Source organism: Uranotaenia lowii, chromosome 2 (genome assembly GCF_029784155.1).
Source record: "Uranotaenia lowii strain MFRU-FL chromosome 2, ASM2978415v1, whole genome shotgun sequence".
NCBI lineage: Eukaryota > Metazoa > Arthropoda > Insecta > Diptera > Culicidae > Uranotaenia > Uranotaenia lowii.
The window spans coordinates 291,232,465-291,253,156 of record NC_073692.1 but is presented as its reverse complement, the minus strand read 5'-3'; the positions used below and the strand labels follow the sequence as shown (position 1 = coordinate 291,253,156).

The 20,692-nt window shown below is 37.6% G+C and overlaps 1 protein-coding gene across 2 annotated transcripts in view; it reads left to right on the top strand.

Annotated features, from left to right (window-relative positions):
• Positions 1-20,692, top strand: part of LOC129745195 (oxidative stress-induced growth inhibitor 2-like) — a 175,440-nt gene that overhangs the window by 31,708 nt on the left and 123,040 nt on the right. The window contains exon 1 of one of the 2 annotated variants that reach the window (XM_055738119.1): positions 13,402-13,508. The exons of the other annotated variant lie outside the window; for it this stretch is intronic. The gene's annotated coding sequence lies outside the window, so the exon portion shown is untranslated. Of the gene's footprint in view, positions 1-13,401; positions 13,509-20,692 lie in introns of those variants that run through there. 2 annotated transcript variants of the gene reach the window in all.

Genomic DNA, 20,692 nt, shown 5'->3' with positions numbered 1-20,692 from the left:
CAGCATTATGAATCCATAAAATTATTTCTAAAGTTTAAATCATAAATAATTAATTATTTATTTGAAGTTTTTTTTTTCAAATTTGTGTTTTGAATTCTGATATTGAGTTCAAATTATGAATCTTTTTGAAGAAAATATGAGTAAAATAATAAAAATCACACTTATGTAAATGAAGAATGTCTATTTTGAATAATAATATCACTGAAACAAAAGATGTCGTTCAAAATATTATGCAATATGACAATTTTCTGGAACACAATGTCTTAACCCTTTAAAACACGACTTTTTTTAAATTGATATGGCAAAAATTTAAATCGTTTTAATATTGGTTGCGATTATTCTGAATATAACAATTTCCACGTGTTTTCGAAATGATTTGAATTCAGTGTCGTTTACACTATGTCACTATAACTTTGAAAAGCTGAAAAACAATCTAAATGATGAAAACAAATGACTTAGATATGAATTACGTAAAAGTATTCTTACGTATCAGCACAAACCACCATACGTAGCCATGCGGGCGATTCCTTAAGTCTGCTATAGGACGGCCAATTTCGAGAGCACGTCTGGGAGAGCCATAGATTTTGTTCAATTTGAGCTCTCCCGGGGGGTTGTGCTGGCTTGCTACAAAACGTTTGAAAATCTGGTCGAATTCCGACATCTTTTAGTTAATTCGGAAAACGTTGCTATACATTTTTGAAAAACCACATAAAATGCATATCAATTAATTGTAAAGATTAAAATCTATCATTGGGTATATAAAAAGCGGGCAGGTTCGATGAAAAGTTTTAAGAAATCACGATAACAAAATGAGAAATGTGCGCATCAAGCCGGATTCGAAAATCACGATTTTTTTCTGGTTTTCATTCTCGTATTACGAATAACAGTAATATTTAAGATACTATGTGTATTCAGTGAAAATGTTGATCATGTTATCAAAATAAAACCAAAATTTGAATTTTGAAAATCGGTCCAATTAGAAATTAGATACAGCGCTGCTAAGAAAAAAATGTAACCTCTTTTAAAAAGTGAGAATTTTTTTTTCGATAATTACAGGATTGCGGCCAAAACTCCCATGTGACCCTGAAATTTTGTGTATATGATTGGAAAGATTTCTTTATCACAATTTCAAAACATATGAAAAGAATTTAATACATCATCGTGTACTGCAGATATCGGAATTTTAAAATGATCTCTTTTTTCGGAGCTTTTGCTTTTATTCAAAGCATTCTCTAGGTCATCTGCTAGGTCAAATCAATTTAAGTTTCATATATTCAAAATCTATCATATATATAAAATGCAATTTCTGTATGTTTGTTTGTCCTCTATAGACTCAGCCGTCTTAAAAGCTAGAGGTCTGAAATTTGGCATGGATGCTCATTAGGACCAGGAATGATGAAAAATGGGTTTAGATTTTCGGATGACCCCTTCTGAAGGGGGTCGTCCATAGAAGACAAATTTTGTTTCCGGATATTGACAGTACTTTTCGTCGGATCGTGTTGAAAATTTGCACATGAGTGTTTTGAAAGACGAGCAATCGATTTCAGGTGTCAAATTTTGTGTAAGGGGTCGGCCAAAGGGGTCGTCCATATTAACTATTCGCTGTTTTTGCGATATTTACGTTATAATACATCCTATTCAGATGAAAATTGGTACACGATAGTATTGAGTGATGTGCAATCTATTGCAGGTGTCAAATTCAGTGTAAGGGGCCGGCAAAAGGGGTCGTCCATATTAAATTTTCAGTATCTTAGTGATATTGACGTTTTTATGCATCGGATTGGGATTGGAAATTTGCACATAGAAGATATTAGGGACAAACAACTGATTTCACTTATCCAAACTAAAATCAGGAGTGGGACAAAGGGGTCGTCCATATTAACTATTCACTGTTGATGCGATATTGTCGTTATTATACATCGGATTCATACGAAAATTGGTACACGAGAGTTTTGAGAGACGGGCAATGGATTTCAGGTATTAAATTCAGTGTAAGGGGCCGGCAAAGGGGGTCGTCCATATAAACCTTTCAATATTTTAGCAATATCGTCGTTATTATGCATCGGATTGGGACGGAAATTTGCACACGGTAGTTTCAGGAACGGGCCATCGATTTCAGATGTCAAATATTTTGCCAGGGGTCGACGAAAGGGGTCGTTCATATAGATTAATTTATCACTGTTTTTAGCAATATTGACGTTATTATACAATGGATTGCTTTGAAAATTTGCACACGGGAGTTTAGAAGGGGGGGCAATCGATTTCAGATATCAAAGATTGTATAAGAGGCCATCGAAAGGGGTTTAGCTTTTTGGCAATAATTGCGTTGTTATGCAACGATTAAGTCAAAATTTATACATGGGGTTTTTTGGCATGGTCAATTGATTCCTGAATTCAAATTTAGTGGCAGACGACAGACAAAGTGATGGTCCAGTATTTTTGAAATCAGTACTTAACAATGGATTCAGAAGCGCATCTGGAAAATGCTTGCCAATTGACTTTCATACAAACTGTTCATGACATATTCCAAGTTGAAAGCGAAACGGAGTTCGTATGGGATCAGCTAGTCTTAAATAAATAACCTCTACAATGAATCTAAAATTATAAATATCGATCGAGATACATAACCAGGGGAATGAAATCAATTTACTTGTCAAAACTAGCGAGTAAAATATTCTTCAAATTTTTGCGAACGGCATGGGAAGGTTAAGTGATTCCGCCGTTGATTAAAAATTTTAATAAGCAGAAGCTGCATCGTGTAGCATTATTTAGTTAAAAAATGGCACTGGATATTCTAGATTAGCGGACAAAACACCCATATTGTTATTATACGCCTTGGATAACTTTGAAAGAACGCAAAAATTGTATCAAAATATTGTTTGTAATAAAATAGCATTGTCACTTTGCAAAGCGTTGCAGAAAACGCTTCTAACACTAGCTCTTATCATCTAGATAAGCTGAAAAGTGTAGGTACATAAACACTTGAATAAAACATTTTACATCGTTTGATAAAACAAACCGCTTAAATGTTATTGTTAAGTTCAATAAAACAATTTTCATCGTTGTCGAAACACGTGCGCTATGCCTACCTGTTTATAAACTGCTATAAAATTGTATTCTAGCCAAGTAGGTATTAAAGATTTTTTTAAAGATTGTTTGCGTATGTACACATACTTACCATAGTTTCCCGTGCTGAATGTTTTATTATTTAAACTATTGCCCGCTTATTCTTCACTATTTTATGAACATCGTTCCTTGAAAGTAGATAACACTTCAATAAACAATTAAACTGTTCGATCATTGAATGAGATGATTAAAAAATTTACTTGCATCATCTACTTGCACATCTTTTCGATACTGCATTTTATGAGACATTAGGATGTCTTCTGATTACGATACGAGTTTGATGTTAAGTTTGTTTTTGATAAATTTAAATATTCAAAGGTAGGTCATAATATTGGTATTGCTATATAATATTCATACTTCTGGAGAATAACCTCACAAAATGTCTGTTGAGTCTTGTTTTTGTTACTCCTTTTGCCTTCTATAGGAAATCTTATAAATACGGATATCATTTCCCAAGCAGTTCGGGTTTCGTCTCATTTTTCTAAACTAGAAGAAAATGTTGACCACAGCTAAATAAAAGATTGCACAATATTTCACACGCTTTTTATTCAATGTCGCCATCAAGAGATCATCTTTTCTCGAATCATTCGCCTAGAATGTTGTCCTAACGTTGATGATGATGGTTATAATAATGATTCTACCGCATTGTAGAAATTGTTACTTACTCAACCGTTTTGGGTATGATCCGTAGCAAAATTGTGAAAAAGTGATCTATAGGGTTTTAATTGGGTTGAAAGAAACAAGTAATTCACGCGGTCAATCACAAGAATGTTTCTGAAGATTTATTGAGAGTGCTCCTCACCACATTGAGAAGTCGTTCAACGAAAGAAGAACACAAATGTAACATATCTCCCGGTAATCTCGCGGACATTCGTCGGGTGAAACACGAGACAACCGCGTTGTCATCCCGAGACGAAAAACGAGACTTTCAACAACAATTGTTTTTTATTGTGTTGCTGCAATCTTCTTGACGACGTGCTGTGCGGAACGTTCTTAAAAAAAGCTATTCTTTAGTGTCTGTTTTTAGGATAGCAATAAATTAAGCTGAAAAACTCTATGTCGGATTTGTCATTCGTCTATTTTTATGATATTTTTTTCTAATTTCTTAGAGAAAGCCATTGAGGCTCCATTTCTCTGAAAAAAAATACATTATTTGGAATCCTAGAGTTAAGCAATTTGCTTTTTTTTCCTCTGACTGTGAGGTTATCTGTTTTTGTTTTGAAATATAACTCAAATTCCGGACGTAATCTTTTTTGTTCTGAGCGATTGGGAGGGGCTATTGTCATAGCTTTGCTATTTTCTTATCAAAATTACCTCCCACTCACTCGGGTGCGCGGACTTGGTCTCTGCTTTATTCATCAATCATTTTCTACACTTATACTTTGTTTCTTGCTTAAAACTCAAACCATTTGTTATTTCTACTCGGAATCAATTTTAATATGACAAACTAAGTACTTGAGTTCAAATTGTTTACCTTGCAAACAAATATTAGCTTTACAATAAAACGCAATAATCAATTTAAGCAATAAACTGTCGCTAATATTTGTTGGCATCTCATATTTTGTTGCACTAATTTCTAAGGTGAATCAGCCATTCCGTTGGGTTGACTCAACAATATGAGATTGGTTTAGCTAGACAGTTGTTTGCAGCAACATTTTAAGCGGATCTAATTGTTTTTTTTTTGTTTTCTGTGAAGAATTTAGGAATAGAAACTAGAATAGTTATTGCGCACAAGCCCGGTATTTTTCCCTCTTTCGTTTAGATTTTGTTAAACACTCATCGTGTAAGTAAAATTGCCATAACTATTTCATCATTGTAATAATTTCCTCATTTTATTTCACCAATTGGGGAGAGTGGGAAGACACTTGAAAAATTTAACAGGAAGCAAAGGACCAGGCCAACCTGCTAGATATTTGAATTTTGTAAGCACTAACAATTTCGATAGTTTTTTAATTAGTAAGATGGTCCGCAAGCTGATGCTCTTAGTTTGATTGATGTTTCTTTCAGCTTAAAAATGGCCATTTCAGCTTTCAAGGCTTATCGCAATATGTGATTTTTCTTATTTTCCTAACCAATGGAAAGAAAGGAAGCAACACACAACATCGAAACAAACGTTTGAAAAATTAAAGGCATTAAACCTTCTTGAGTGCCTTTTAGTGGCTCCATAGAGGTTTATTTGGTGGCTCTCAGCAAGGTTGAAACAAGTTGAGCACCACTGACTTTCAGTGTGTGCTGCACGGCTAACTTTAACCCAAAACACAAACACTCAAAACCCAAAACTTTGTAGCAATAATCACAATTTACTCTTACGACATTCTCAAAACCTAAGCTAGCTTAACATAATTTCACGGGCCCGTATCCTACTTTAAAGGCAAACAGCTGACAGCGAATACAAACAACAGTAATATCATCGGTTTCCTTTAAATATCACGGCATATCACAGTTTCTGGCAACTCTGCCTGGCTGCTCTGCTCAACGGGCATGTCGAAGACCCGGAGCATCTCCGCTGTCTGCTTCCAGCTGGATTTGTTCAGGTTTTGTCCGACCGACTGAGCTATAGAGCCAATAGTGCCTTTAGCTCCCGAATAACGGCACTTGGCTTTCCAACAACGATTGAGACCCGAAAAAACGACCCTGTCGCTCATCAAGCGCGACATAAATATTGGTTCGTGCAGTATTTTAAACAATAACTCACCCAATAGAATCGTTGATTTCGATCTGGTTTACTTGCCACCGTCTTTTCCACGGATCTCGGCGGAGCTGCGCCTCTCTGCTGGTTCCTACAAATCCGAAGTCATGATGAAGCACATTCTGAAGGGAAGTTCTGATTGGTTTCACTCACCCTTGCACTTTTGGATCCGGCTCACTTTTCTTTCTATTTCCTGTTTCCGATTTTTCTTTCACCAGGCACTTATCACCAACACCAACGATGAAAGGAATTTTTAACGGAATGCCGAACTCCCTGCTGTTGTAATACCTTCCCTTTCGATCTGATCCATTAAGTTTTTTTTCGCACTTGGTGGAACGTTGCTGGCACCGAATAATGTTGCATTTAAATCCTCAACCTTCTGGGAGTTGCAACAAATTAGTTTTAAGCCGATTAATTGTCTGTTTTGGTCTCACCTTTCAGCCAAGCTGCCATGGAGATCTTTGCACTTTGTTGGCCGCTGCAGGTTGGCGTGATACTCTTCTATTCGTCAATAATAGGCGATGGAAGCGCTGCCGAATTTGGGGATTTTGGCTTAAGGCTTAAACTATATAAACACTACACGCTCAACATTTAATAACCAGGCATAAATAATTATAACGCTACAAGGTTTCAGAATAACTAGATACATCCATCTCCTTTAAACTACTGTATAGTTCGTAAAATTGGTTTTGCCTCAACAAAGAAGAAGTGAAGTTGTTTCTTCCTCTTTAGCTCCGGCTAGCTCATTAAATTTAGCCAAAAGGAGAATCTGTAGAGATTTCCGAATGATATAACAAAAAAAACATAAGATCTTGTTGTTCATTTTATAACATTGCTTTAACAAATCATTTTGTTTTTGGCCCCAATGGCCCATAGTCGAGATTATTGTGGGTGAGTAAACAAAACAACAATTCATCATTTTCGACTTACGTGCAAACTGCATATTCTCGCAATCGGTGGATGGCTCGTTGCCCCAGAGTCTTCCTGTGCGTCGATCTCCTGCTGCCCTGCTGTCATCCTCGGACCAATCATCACGCTCGCCACCAGGCAATGCGCTTCCAGGAACCGGCTAACACTTGTCTATCGCTGTTGCTGCTTGAACAGATGCGAGTTTCCGAAACCCGCCACCAGGTGTATTGCCTCGCCCGATGAACGTTGTGGATTCTGGCCATCAGATGTCGTGACGGTCACTGGCCTTTCCCACACGACGTCGATTCTTCCGGAACGGAACTGCTCCCGCTGCCTGCATGAGATCGATTCGGCACTCCACATGGCGGGTGCCAAGCGCTCTGTCGACGGATCTACTCGATGCAAACAAACCTTCGGCCAGATGAACGAAGTTCCTGGAACCACGTGAAAGCCGGGTGACCTTGGCTCCCCTCGTTCTTTCCGGCGACTCCTGCGTGACCGGACCTCCAGTTCCAGTCGCTTCCGGAAAGATTTTCCACGGAGGTGGAAGATTTTTCTGTCTGGATCCCGGTTTCGTCCGTCCACCGTGTCCATCGCTAGGATGCTAGTTGAGATCGAGAAGGAAAAAGAAAAAGGCCGTCTGCCGTTAGGAATAGCTCAGCAAAATCCAGAGCATCTTGCTCTTACCCTTCTTTGGGGCTCTCTGCTGTTTTTTTTGTTTCAGGCCTCTTTTCTCTTGTTTCCGCACTGGCTCGTGGCCACGATTACCTGACTGCTTATGGCGTGAAGAAAACGTAAAATCAGTTTTCTGTTGTAGTCGTTTTTTGCGTGCAAATTTGCGGGTTAATTTTCTTTTTCAGAACTCACCAGAACTGCCGCCGTTCAAGGCTACACCTTCCGCGGGTATTTCTGCCATTTATTTCCGACCGCAGGACTAAATCGTTCGCGGCGTCCCTACTTCTGACTCGCACGGTTAACAACGCTCCTGGAAATTGGCGGTTTTTTCGATAGCTAGCATCTGGCTTTTTTTTGTTTTCTTTATTTTGGCAATATAAGTACACAGTGTTTCGGAATTTGTTTAACCCACTTTATTTGGGTTCTCGTTTACCCAACTTACTGCACTGAGGCCGATGACATAGTAAGAGCGATGCGATGCGAATTGGCTAACGCGGCCAATGCGAACTCGAGCGGCGGAACAAATTGACATCTGCTTCGCCGCGTTGAGTATGTCAGGTTTAAGCGATTCACATACATTTTCATCAAATGTGGTTCGCCGCGTCGCACTCACTATATCATCGGCCTGAGAGTAGTTCACGTCGATTATGATTTGCAATGTTTTGAACATTTATTCCGAACAGGGAGATGGCATCCCTATCCTTTGTGATTGAATTTGACAACCATCAAAATTACGGGCCCACGATTTTGTGGGCCCATAACAAACCTGACATTTTGCTGTCAAGGACCCGAACTAAATGTCAAATGCTAGAGAAGTATGGTTGATAGCACACTAACACATCAATCATTCTGATTCCTCATTGGTTGAAATTTTGACTTTTGAGACTTCGTACTGCTTTGAGAGGAAAACACCATGAACGTCTCTCCCGATGGATAGAAAGAAAGAAAAAGATTCTTGTTCGAAAGAAGAACTAGATTGCCACCTCCCTGATTCCGAATTGGCTTAAGCACAGAATACACAGCAAAAAATGTCTAAAAATATACGGAACCTAAAACACGGTTGATCTATTTTTTCTCGAGTGTAATTACAAAAAGATGTAATTTTAAACTTCTTTCGATGTAATAAGAGTATTTTTTTCCAAAATTGAATAAAAATAAACTGTTGCGATCTAATTTTACATTGCGTCATGCAAAAATCAACCACTCAATGAAATTTATATGACAAACAGTGTAATCTGTTCGATTTAAAATTGAATGCAAATATTTAACTTGTGTCTTTTTATATTTCAAGTTGGTTTGCGCATCGGGCACAAAGTAAACATGTCGGAAAATTATTCGGAAACTAGTCGTTCAAAGGCGGCAGCTTCAGAGGCACTTTAAGAGTCTTTTAAAGTAGTAAGTTTATGAGACGTGAAATGAAGAATGCGGTTGAAACTTATAAGTTTTCTATCCATTACAGCAAGGCCAGATTTTTCTCAGTGGCTTATATCCGGACAGTGATTATCCGGAGAAAGTTTTGTCAGAACAATTCAGTGTGCAGGTGATGCTGAAAGAAAAATTATGATGTCCCGGAACCATTCAAGGATGCTGATGACGCTGATCCGAAAAACATCCCCGTGCTGGGAATCATCGGATGCAACAACAATTCCAGCTTGACACTTTCCGTGATGCTTTTTTTTATGTTCAGTTTTGGAAATAAATGTGAATTAAAAATGATACATGATACATCATTCAAAAACAAAAAAAAAAACCTGAATATTTAACAAAAATATCAATATTTACGATAATAAATTTTAAAATTTACATCCCTGTGTATTTTTACACGACGGCTTTTGTGATCCGATCTCGTGCATTGATTTCGATCTAAATTTACACGCCTCAAAAATTACATTCTTGAAAAAATAAACCGTGATAGAATTTTACATCAAAATCGATGTTCCGTTTTCGTGCATCGTTTTCGATCTAAATTTACACTTATTTTTCTTGCTGTGCAACCAAGTATAATATTTAATTGTTACACACCCAAAATAATCTGCACGTAGCGGCTACGTGAAAAACTACATAGTTTTTATCCAAGTGATTTTCACGTAGATGCTACGAAATAAATATGTAAACGCGCTCCTATAGGAATTGGTGCTTTATGAATGTTGTAGGTGATTTTTACGTGAAATTTGAGTGTGTTCAACGCGTATGTTCATGAAAGCTACCGAAAATATTTTTGGAATGGAAATGAAATTTGGGTCGGTTTTGTTAATTGTTTTCCTTTTTATTTTTGTTTATTTTTATCAATAAATATAAAATTAAACAAAATTAATAGAAAATAAAACTTATTTCCACAAATTAGCACAAAATGTATCATCTGCCAGAGGCGTTGATAGCCAAAATTGAATGGGTTCCGATAATTTCCTTGGAGCTGGAGCATCTGCTACATCTCTGAAATTTTCCGGACTGGAATCGTCTCCTCGATGGCTGCCGCTTTCCAGAGTATTCGACAGCCAGCCACGAGAATACCACATCCGTATGTTTTCCGTTGAAATCGGTGGAACTTCTAGGAGTTTTCTTCGAAGCTGAAAACAACACAATCCACAACTTCAGTTAAATAGAATTTCGAAGGGGGAATAAATACACTCACCTCCACGATCCCGACGCTCGGATTTGTGTTTCTCGAGTTTGGGTTCATACTCGTCCTCCAACGCTGAATGTTCTTCAGCTGCAGCAACCGTTAACACATTGCAAAGGAAAAAAAAACAAGTTAGCTAAAACAATTCCGTTTCCAACAAGAATAAACTACCACATGCTTGAGAAAAGCAGAGAAAAAAAAATTCTAATTCATCCACTTGGACTTTACGTGAAATTCATGTGTCATTTATATGGGAGTACAGTAACTACTACAAGGCACATGTAGAATCGATGTGATGCATCAAAAGTACTGTTTACGTGAAAAATCCCGTATATTTAATTTCTAAATTATTTTGGGTGCATGCTTTAAGTTTTACCCCTGTAAAATTTCAATTCGCTCTACAGCAGAAAGATTATTTTAATATCTTCTTTATTCACATTGAAATCTAGTGCAAAATGAAGGGGAACAACATAAATGGAAAAGTGAAATCGCCCACTCTACCGTTCAAAGTGACTGATGGGGATTTTTTTTTATTATCTGACAATTTGCGCCGGGGGTCTTCAGATTTTCACCAAAATTGAAAATTTGGTTCATTTTTGCGACTTAAAAACACGTGTATTTTTTCAGATTTCTAACATTTTTATTTTATAAGTTAGCTTCGGTTAGATTTTTTTGTAAATAAAAAATAACTATTTTTCAAAGCTACATAACTCTGTTATTTCTCAACGGAAATTATAAAATAGCACATCAAAATGCATTGAAATTTTATCAGCTTTCCAAATAAAATAGTTGAAAAAAATTAAATAATGACCTTCAACATGAAAAGTTGTAAATAAACTTTAAATGGCGTCTAAAAGTACCGTCTGCACCACCGAATATTTTGCAAAAAATACCATTTTATAGCTCGATTTATGATGCAACTTTCATCTGAAGACACCAAAGTGGGCCATTAACACCTTGAAGAGTTATGAAAGAAATAATGACAATAAATCTCTTTTTTTGCATCGAAAACAAACAATGGTCGAACAACTGCACTCACATATGGAGATAGCAAGCACTTCTAACAACATGGAAACAAAAGAACTTACCAAAGCAGGTAAAAAACACTATTTTTTCGTCCTTTTCAGACTGCCCCTACTCGCATAATAGTCCCATATGAAGTTTCGTAATTTTAGGTCAACATAAGGCTTGAACATAAAACACTAAAAAAAGAGTTTTGTTCTAGAGATTTCGAGAAAAAAATATCAATTCGTGGCTGTCCTATATGAAATATACCTGAATAACAGTCCCATATGTGAAATACCACGAATTTGGTTACTTTTCAATGCTTCTTTCGGTGAAATAGTCTTTGGGCTATTGCTTTGAATCATTTAAACATTTTTTAACTCACTTGATGTCGAATGATACTCACTAGTTTTTGGAGGCAGGTCTGACTTTCTTAGGAATAACTTCCTTAGCGAAGAAAAACTATCGGATTCAATCAAAACTCGTAAAAAGATTCAACTTACAATGTGGAATTCACGATATTTTTTTTCAAAAGTATGTTTCTTTTTTTGACAATTGCATTTAAAAGTTCAAAAATGATCAAATTTAAGTCTTAGAAAGTAGCTTGGTGAGAAAAACATATTCTGTATCAGACTGTTATGCTAGTAGATTTGAAAAAGGTTTCAAATATGGTCGATTAACAGTCCCATAATGAATAAAAATGGTGCTCTCGACCTTACCAATAGGCCAATTTCGAAAATTTCAGGCCGATTTATTATGACAACCTAGAAACGATTTTCGTTTATGCTGAAAGTGGTGGTCACAATTTAAAAATATATTCCAAAACAGAAAAAGCTGATTGACTCGCTTGATTGTTTTTGTATATGGGACTGTTATGAAAGTAGGGGCGGTAGATTGTTGCAGCTTCACTGACTTCATGTTATATCCAAAAATCTAATAACGTTTTCGTTTATACCCAGTTTTGCACCAGGTTACAACAAGTTATGCACATTTTACTGTCATTTTTAGAAGTTTATGCGTTAAGTTTTGCATCCGTAATTCCCCAGATTTGATTTAAAATGGATGGTGGAACACTGAAGATTCGTTTGTGAGCGATCGAGATAGCATAACTCTGACGACGAATTATGTTTGTTCTAGTACGGTAAACCTCAAAACTGGGCGAATGTAGAAAACGAATACGGTAAAAGTATCATATTTTCATCATTTTACAGCCTGGGCTGGCCATACTGAGCTCTTCGATTATTTCTACAACATTTGTGACACGTTCTCATACTTTTTTGGTCAATGGGAAATGGTTTTGGTGTCCAGTGCCTAGCTCCCGATATAAAAACTATGTAAAGCACGTCTATATTTCATTTTTTAATCACATTTTCGTGATTCCAAACACAGGTACTGAAACTTCTACTATTGGCATTGATTATGCTTTACAATTATCTTTGGTTGAAAAGTTAATAAGTTATATAGTATATGACCAGGTTGTAGAAACAACATTCCCATTATTAGTCACATCACATTAACAATACGATACTAAGAATTTTGGTTAAAATTTCAAGTCAGGTTTGCTGCAAACACTCTACGAAGCACGAAAAAGTAGTGTTTTTTACCTGCTTAGGTAAGTTCTTTTGTTTCCATGTTGTTAGAAGTGCTTGCTATCTCCATATGTGAGTGCAGTTGTTCGACCATTGTTTGTTTTCGATGCAAAAAAAGAGATTTATTGTCATTATTTCTTTCATAACTCTTCAAGGTGTTAATGGCCCACTTTGGTGTCTTCATATGAAAGTTGCATCATGAATCGAGCTATACAATGGTATTTTTTGCAAAATATTCGGTGGTGCAGACGGTACTTTTAGACGCCATTTAAAGTTTATTTACAACTTTTCATGTTGAAGGTCATTATTTAATTTTTTTCAACTATTTTATTTGGAAAGCTGATAAAATTTCAATGCATTTTGATGTGCTATTTTATAATTTCCGTTGAGAAATAATAGAGTTATGTAGCTTTGAAAAATGGTTATTTTTTATTTACAAAAAAATCTAACCGAAGCTAACTCATAAAATAAAAATGTTAGAAATCTGAAAAAATACATGTGTTTTTAAGTCGCAAAAATGAACCAAATTTTCAATTTTGGGGAAAATCTGAAGACCCCCGGCGCAAACCCGTCAGATAATAAAAAAAAATCCCCTGATGTGTCATTTTAAACTGTGACATATTGTTTCATTCATGATCGGTGGCCGATCCTTCGAAGACAGGTGCTTCGTTAAAATTCACAAAACAAATTCAGGTTATTCCAACCAAGGTTTTTATTTTTGGAATCTAGTGGCCGAATCGAGCAGGAGAAGGAAAATGCAGCCTGGGATTTTATTCAGTCGGAAACGTCGTCGGCTAACGAATGTCCCGTGGCTTCCGTGCACTTCAAAGCGCGTACATTTGTTATATTCTTCCGGAATCGACACTCGCAGCGACATGTGTGTGCTTGAAGCTCGGTGAGTTTTCGTATGAACTTTTTAAATAGCCACTGTTTATAATTTATAACCCTCTTCGAAGCTGGACTTCTAAAAATAGCCCCGGTTGTTTGCATTTCTTCTGGGACAGAAACACACAACGGTGTAGACCGAAGTGAAAGAAAAAATTTAAATAACAACGACTGTGGTGTAAAGTGTGGTGCTCTGTATGACAGCAGGGTCATCAGCAGTGATTTACACCTGAATGATTAAAATGCTGATTAAAGCAGCTCGAGTGTTTATAGTGGGGAGTTGATTTATTGAATGTGTATGGAACCACAGGCTTTAAGGATAAAATATTGATACCCAACATCTGGTGTTATCATTGAAATTATATCCGTTGAAGTACGATTAATGTGTACGATAACATTTTTGAGTGTATGAACGTGGAAATATGGGATTGGATGTATGGTGGCAATATTTACAAATGCTGCGATTGCGAAGGCGTGGTCCATACCCACTTGGCTGATCACGTCCGCCCCCCGGCTGATCACGATTCATCGGTTTTCTTTTGTGGCCTCTGGGGAATACATCGACGATAGTGGATGGAGCTGGTTGGATGAATGATGAAAATGAATTTTCCTTGCCGGTGAATCCGATGTGGAGGCAGGCACAACTTGCAGCAACAGACGACGACGACCACGGGTCAAACTAAAATAAATAATCATTCGACCGTTAGAATTTCGCTGATAAACCTCGGACCGGTAAAAAGCAAACTGTTCAGTAAATACGTTACAGGTTGCGTCGTCGTCTGAGCTGCTATGTGGTGTGTCACTCAACCCAAAAATAAACAAACAAACGAGCGAAAGCGCCACCACCGTTCGCCGAAGGTCAGCAGACGATCCATCCTTCCCGGGTGTCCTTTGGAGTATTCAGCGCAGACCATTATGCGGCGTCACGTAATAAAATTCAATTAAACTTAGTTGTGCGTAATTTTAATGGGAAACAATCTTGACGTTTTACGTAATTCTTGTCGTTTTTTTTTTGACAACAGGGTGTTGATAGTTTGTTTTGTACCATTTGCTTCGTTCAAACGGGCGGGTAGAATTTTAGTGCTGCGAAATTTCTTAGAATACTTCAGAAGGTTTTGTGGATAAAAAAATGCAACTACCCAAATAGAAAACAAGCATCTAGTTTGCCAGTCCTTTAATGATTTTTTCACAGACATTGGTGAATCATTAGCTGGGAAAATAACTGTCGATCCATCCTACAATCTATTAACAAACATGAATCGAACTCCTAATTCGTTGTTCTTACGCCCGACATCGTCAACGGAAGTTTCTCTTACTATCCAGTCGTTAAAAAATAAAAAAAGTTAATGGCCGGATAACATTTCTACGAGTTTATTGAAAAAACATAGCTCTTCGGACCAATTCTCGCTGAATGTTTCAACAACATTTTGGAAACAGGAACTTATCCTGATTGTTTGAAAACTGCAAAAGTAACTCCAATCTTTAAATCTGGTGATCCAACAAATGTTACCAATTACCGTCCCGTTTCTAATTTGAGCGTTCTAAGTAAAGTGTTCGAGAAACTATTGATCGAAAGAATCAACCCTTTTTTGAACAACAACAATATTCTTTACAACCATCAGTATGGGTTTAGATCCGTTCAAGTACGCTAACTGCTATATGTGAACTTTTGGATTCTGTTATCGACAACATTGATAAGAAAAAAATTGTTGGTGCCCTTTTTCTGGATCTTAAAAAAGCATTCGATACTTTGGATCATGAAGTACTTTTAAAAAAACTTGAGTGTTATGGCATAAGAGGTATCACGAACAACTTGATTCGCAGTTACCTTTCAGGAAGACAACAATTTGTCCGTATAGATGATGAAACAAGTTCCCTTGGAAAACTTGAAGTTGGAGTTCCACAAGGCAGTAACATAGGGCCCCTCCTTTTCCTTTTGTACATTAATGATATAAGTAACCTACAGCTGCATGGATCACCAAGACTTTTTGCTGATGACACTGCCCTTTTTTACCCAGGAAAATGTCCCAAAACTATAGTCAAAAACATGGAAGAAGAACTAGATACGTTGCACAAATATTTCAATGCAAATTTTCTTACTCTAAACTTAGCAAAAGCCAAATACATGTTATTCCGTTCCTCCCGAAAAATAATCCCACTTCACAATAGCCCAAAAATTGGGAACAATGTTTTGGAAAAAGTCAACAGTTTTAAGTACTTGGGAATAACCTTGGATGACACGCTCTCTTGGAAATCGCATATTAATAATTTACACAAAAAGATATCATCTTTTAGTGGTGTCTTATGGAGGGTGAAACATTTTGTACCGCGACATGTGATGTTGCGATTTTATTTTGCGTTCATTCATTCCCACTTGAATTATTTAATAGCGGCGTGGGGCAGGGCTTCTATATCTCTTCTCTATCGTGTACAAACTTTGCAGAATCGTTGTTTGAAAACTATTTTCAACCTTCCCTATCGTTACCCGTCAAATTTGTTGTACTCTAACCGCTCTCATAATGTGCTTCCTTTGACTGAGCTTTGTAACTTCCAAACTTGTATTTATGTTTTTGATAATTTGCATTCCTCATATACATCTCAAAACTTAAGATTTACCGCGGGAATTCGTATTCACAACACTAGACAATCTCATCATCTACTACGAAGTAGTTCTCCAACAAGCCTAGGACAACAAAGAATTTCTTTTATCGGACCAACAAAGTACAATAATCTTCCAGAAGAATTGAAGACAATAAATAACAGAAATATTTTCAAGACCAGACTGATGCAATACTTTAAGAACCTATTAAACCATTGAACAACAAATCACCAAACTAGCTTTATTTTTTTTTTAATTTGTATATAATAATTGGTTTTAGCTTGTGTGTTTTTAGTTTAGTATAATTCTCTGAAATTAAACTTAGTTTAGTACAATTTTTTTTTTAATTTTTTAACTTGTTTCATATTTTAAACAACTTTGATTGAGAAGTGGATCTCTTAAAAGGAACACTTGTTCCACTGAGATTCACTATATTAGCTTACATTCATTTTGATATTAATACATTCTTCCGCTCTAAAAATTAAATATATTGTGTTCTCAGCATGCTTAACTTTTTTGTAATTTGCTCGCGTTCTTTTTAATTACTTTGAACTTGTTTGCTGCCAGACATGCTGAGAACTGAGGTGTTCATTACCAGGAAGCTCATTTGAGTTTTTTGGTGTGGGGGAGTGTGGCGGGCCATTAAAAAAAAAACTACAGTGATTTGTCAATCGTTGCACAGCTAAGAACAAGATTTAGGTTTTTATGCTGTATTTAAGTCATTTCAGCCGAATTCACTGAATTTTTTTTGTCGATTGTCGATACAGTTTTGCTTCAGGTTCCAAACAGACGCCATCTACGCTATCTGTCAGCCGCTTTCGATAAAGCGAACCGTGAAATAGCTATCGTAAAACTCGATCGAATTGTTTTATGTGGGTCTACTGGAAGGGTTTTGCATGTACCTGATAGGTCGGAAACGCTTTGTCCGAACGGTCGAATCCTTCTCCAACCACTTTTTTGCCACCTCTGGAGTGCCTCAAGGAGCCAATACTATTCTTGATTTATTTCAACGACGTGCTGTAGCTCCTCGATGGACCGAAATTAGCTTACCCAGACAAACTGAAATTATTTTATCCTATCATCGGCCCCGATGATGCCAAGTTACTCCGGGACCAGTTTAACCTCTACGCCTCCTGTTGCGATGTCAATTGTTTGCATTAGAATCATAGTTAGTGCGCAGCAATTTCTTTTTCGCGTAAGCGGCTACAATTACATTTTTTGGAAACGAGGCTAACGCTCGAGTTGAGCACGAGAATGATCTTGGTGTCATTTTTGACAAACGGCTGGATTTTAAGATTCACGGCAATTATATCGTCGATAAAGCTTCTATAAGCCTCGGCCCACTATTCCTCATGACGAAAGACTTTAAGGATATTTACTGTTTGAAAAGTCTCTAAACGGCGCTTTATAAGATTCGACCTTCGACACCTGAACTTACAAGACCCGTTTCGACTTCCCAGCTACGAGAGCCGCTTTCCCTTATTGATAACGACACGCTGCAAGTACGCAGGACGCGAGAACTGATTTCCCTGCACTTTTGAAAGGTCTTCAACTCAACGTACGACCACGAGGTTTGGGAAATGGTGACTTCCAGCACTACGGTTGAATAATTATGGAACCAACAAAGCACTAATTGGTGTTATCAAGACATTAAACCGCCACTCCGAATATTTTGATTTTTAAAGTCTCAGCTGCTCCGGTTGACAGTGATCTGAAGTAATCCATTACTGTAACTATTTTATTATTAATGTCTTCGATAATAATCACACAAAAATATCTTGAACTAAACATGTATTAATTAGTAAATCATTACACCATAAGTGCAATAACTAAACCCAAAGAAAAGGTTACTAAATTTCAATGCCGCTCGGCACTAACTATATGCTAAAAGTAACCAAAGATGATATGATTGAAAAAGCACTAATGTCATAAAGAATTGAGCTCCCAAGCAAAATGATGCATAACCACTACATTCAAGCTAAACAAGAAAATTAAAATTGGAATAATTCATCTCGGAAACAAGAAAATAAATAAAAATGCCGTCGGATAGTAAGAATCGAACTGCCATTGCCAATCCGACAGCTTAATCAGTGTACTACCTGAGCCAGTTGGTAAACGAGGGTTAATTGTCATAGTGCTTCTGCCACGCCCAATTTAAAAACCAACAGTAATGGCTCACGAACAACTGCTTACAGACAGGCAGCTTGGCCGTGATTGTTTGCCGGTGGTTTGAAACAAAGAAATGTTTTTTTTACCTCTGCAGTTTGAAACAAAACAAAAATCACAATCTGGCGCAACCAGAACGATGGAAATAGGTCATTTTTTCATTAAAATAAAACTATGAAAAACCATGTAAGATATCCTACAGCTTTAAAAAAATCATTGATAAAGCAGTTTTTCACGCTATGCCCGAACAAAATGTTACAAAATTCCATACAGATTAGTTGCGCGAACCTCTTCCCGTTGTTCCCTCGAGCACAAACTTTGCAGGTGAACTCTTGTAGACTAATGATCAATTTGATTTTCGATTGAAGGCTGATTTGGACAACTCCAAATGCGTACTGCTACCTCATCTTTGAATTTTCAACTTTATTAAAGGGTGTTCGGATCGAAAAGTGGTCAGACTAAATTGTGTGTAAATCGAGTATTTGTTTATTAAAAAAAATCAAAGTATCTTTCATTCTGAAGTTCAATATGTAGATATAAAAGACGGAAAAATGCTCAGTTGAGATTCTGGTTGACCTAGTGCAAATTAGCGAGCATTTCGTTTGACGCCTGCCATCAGATTTTGTATCCTTATCCACTTTCTTTACCGCAGAACGCCAGATTGCTTTAAACTGCTTCTCGCTGCTTATAGTTCTAAAAGTTCTGCCCTATTATCGGCCAAGATTTTTCGATTGTCGAATTTCTGGTGTGTTGGGAGGGTTCTTATCCTTGGGCACAACCTGAATGTTGTTAGCAGAATACCACTCCAAGGCCTTTTTTCATAATGGCAGGATGCATAATCCGGGCAAAATAGCACAGACAAGTCATGTTTCTTTAGGAAAGGCAGCAAACGCTTTTTAAGACACTCTCTCACGTAAATTTCCTGGTTGAAGGTCCCGGCTGCAACAAAAATGTCGCTTTTCAAGCCATATTGGTACAGATAGCTTTCCAAACGAGATGTTTCTTAGCTAACTTTGATAGTTTAATATGCTTGAAAATGTCTGCCACCTTTTCCCCTTCCGGTTGCTGTATAATACTTTTGTCCAGAAAGCTGTTTGAAGTCTGCCTTGGCGTGGGTTTCGTCGTCCATTATCACGGTATCAAACTTTGTCAACAATGTCGTACACAGCTTCCGAGATCTTGTTTTCGCCGTAAGAATTTTCTCATCGTTGCGATTTGGAGTCACTACCTTCTTTAAGTTGATAGTCCAATCGTTTTTTAGCTTCATGCACGGTTGTAAACGATATACCCAACTTATTTATGACAGCTCGAACGGAGAGGTTGAGGTTGTGCTTGAAAGCGCTAGCCACTCTTCAGTTCGGGACTGCGATCCAGACTTCCTAGTTTTCAACAAACGTTCCCCGAACACTTTGAATTCTTTGGTGACGGTGAATTCGGCCACATTCAACGATTTTGCTATTTCTCCTTGCGTGTAGTTTGGATTTCCACGACGCATGTACAAAATTTTGATTTGTAGCTCTTCTTGCTTGGACGTCATTTTGATAACTAAAGATATAATGTCGAAATCCAAACAGAGGCATCATATACCTACCACATATACCTATAAAATGAGGGGTGATCTGGTTGGCGACATTAAGTTGACCACTTCTTGAACCAAACACCCTTTACTTACTTACTTAATGCTCCCGCGCCGATCCTCCATGGCATAGGGCCGTGGTAAAAGACCTCCACTGTTGACAATCCGGAGCCAACGTCTTCACCTGGTCCCAGCCAAGATTCTCGTCGACAGTTCGGACTTCAGCGGCTAGGCTTCGCCGCCAAAAGTTTCTGGGTCTGCCTCTTCCGCGATGTCCTTCTGGATTCCAATCGAGCGGCTCTCTGCAAATCTCGTTTTCATCTTTCCACAGCGTGTGCCCAATCCATCTCCACTTACGTTCCCGAATATCGATTTCTAGCGCTCTTTGATGACGCAGGCGATGTAGTTCCTCATTCGAGATCCAGTTGCCAGGCCATCAAGCGCGGATGATATTCCGCAGGCAGCGGTTTACAAATACTTGCATTTTTCGCGTCGTTACCGCATATTTGCACCAAGTTTTCCACCTGTACAGCAATACGAATTCGTTGATTTGTTCCAGTATGATTTGTAGCGTTGTGATGTGGTCCACAAATGATCGTCCGGATCGGAATCCAGCTTGTTGTCGTCGAAGTGTAGCGTCGATTTTCTCCTGGATCCTGTTCAGGATCACTTTACTTGTACTTTGAGGGTTGTACAGATCAACGTTATGCCTCGCCAGTTATCGCACTCTGTCAGGTCTCCTTTCTTCGGGACCTACGAGGATACCCTGCATCCAGTCGGCCGGGAATGTTGCAGTATCCCAGATGTCAGCGAAAAGACGGTGCAACATTTGTGCTGACAAGGCAGGGTCGGC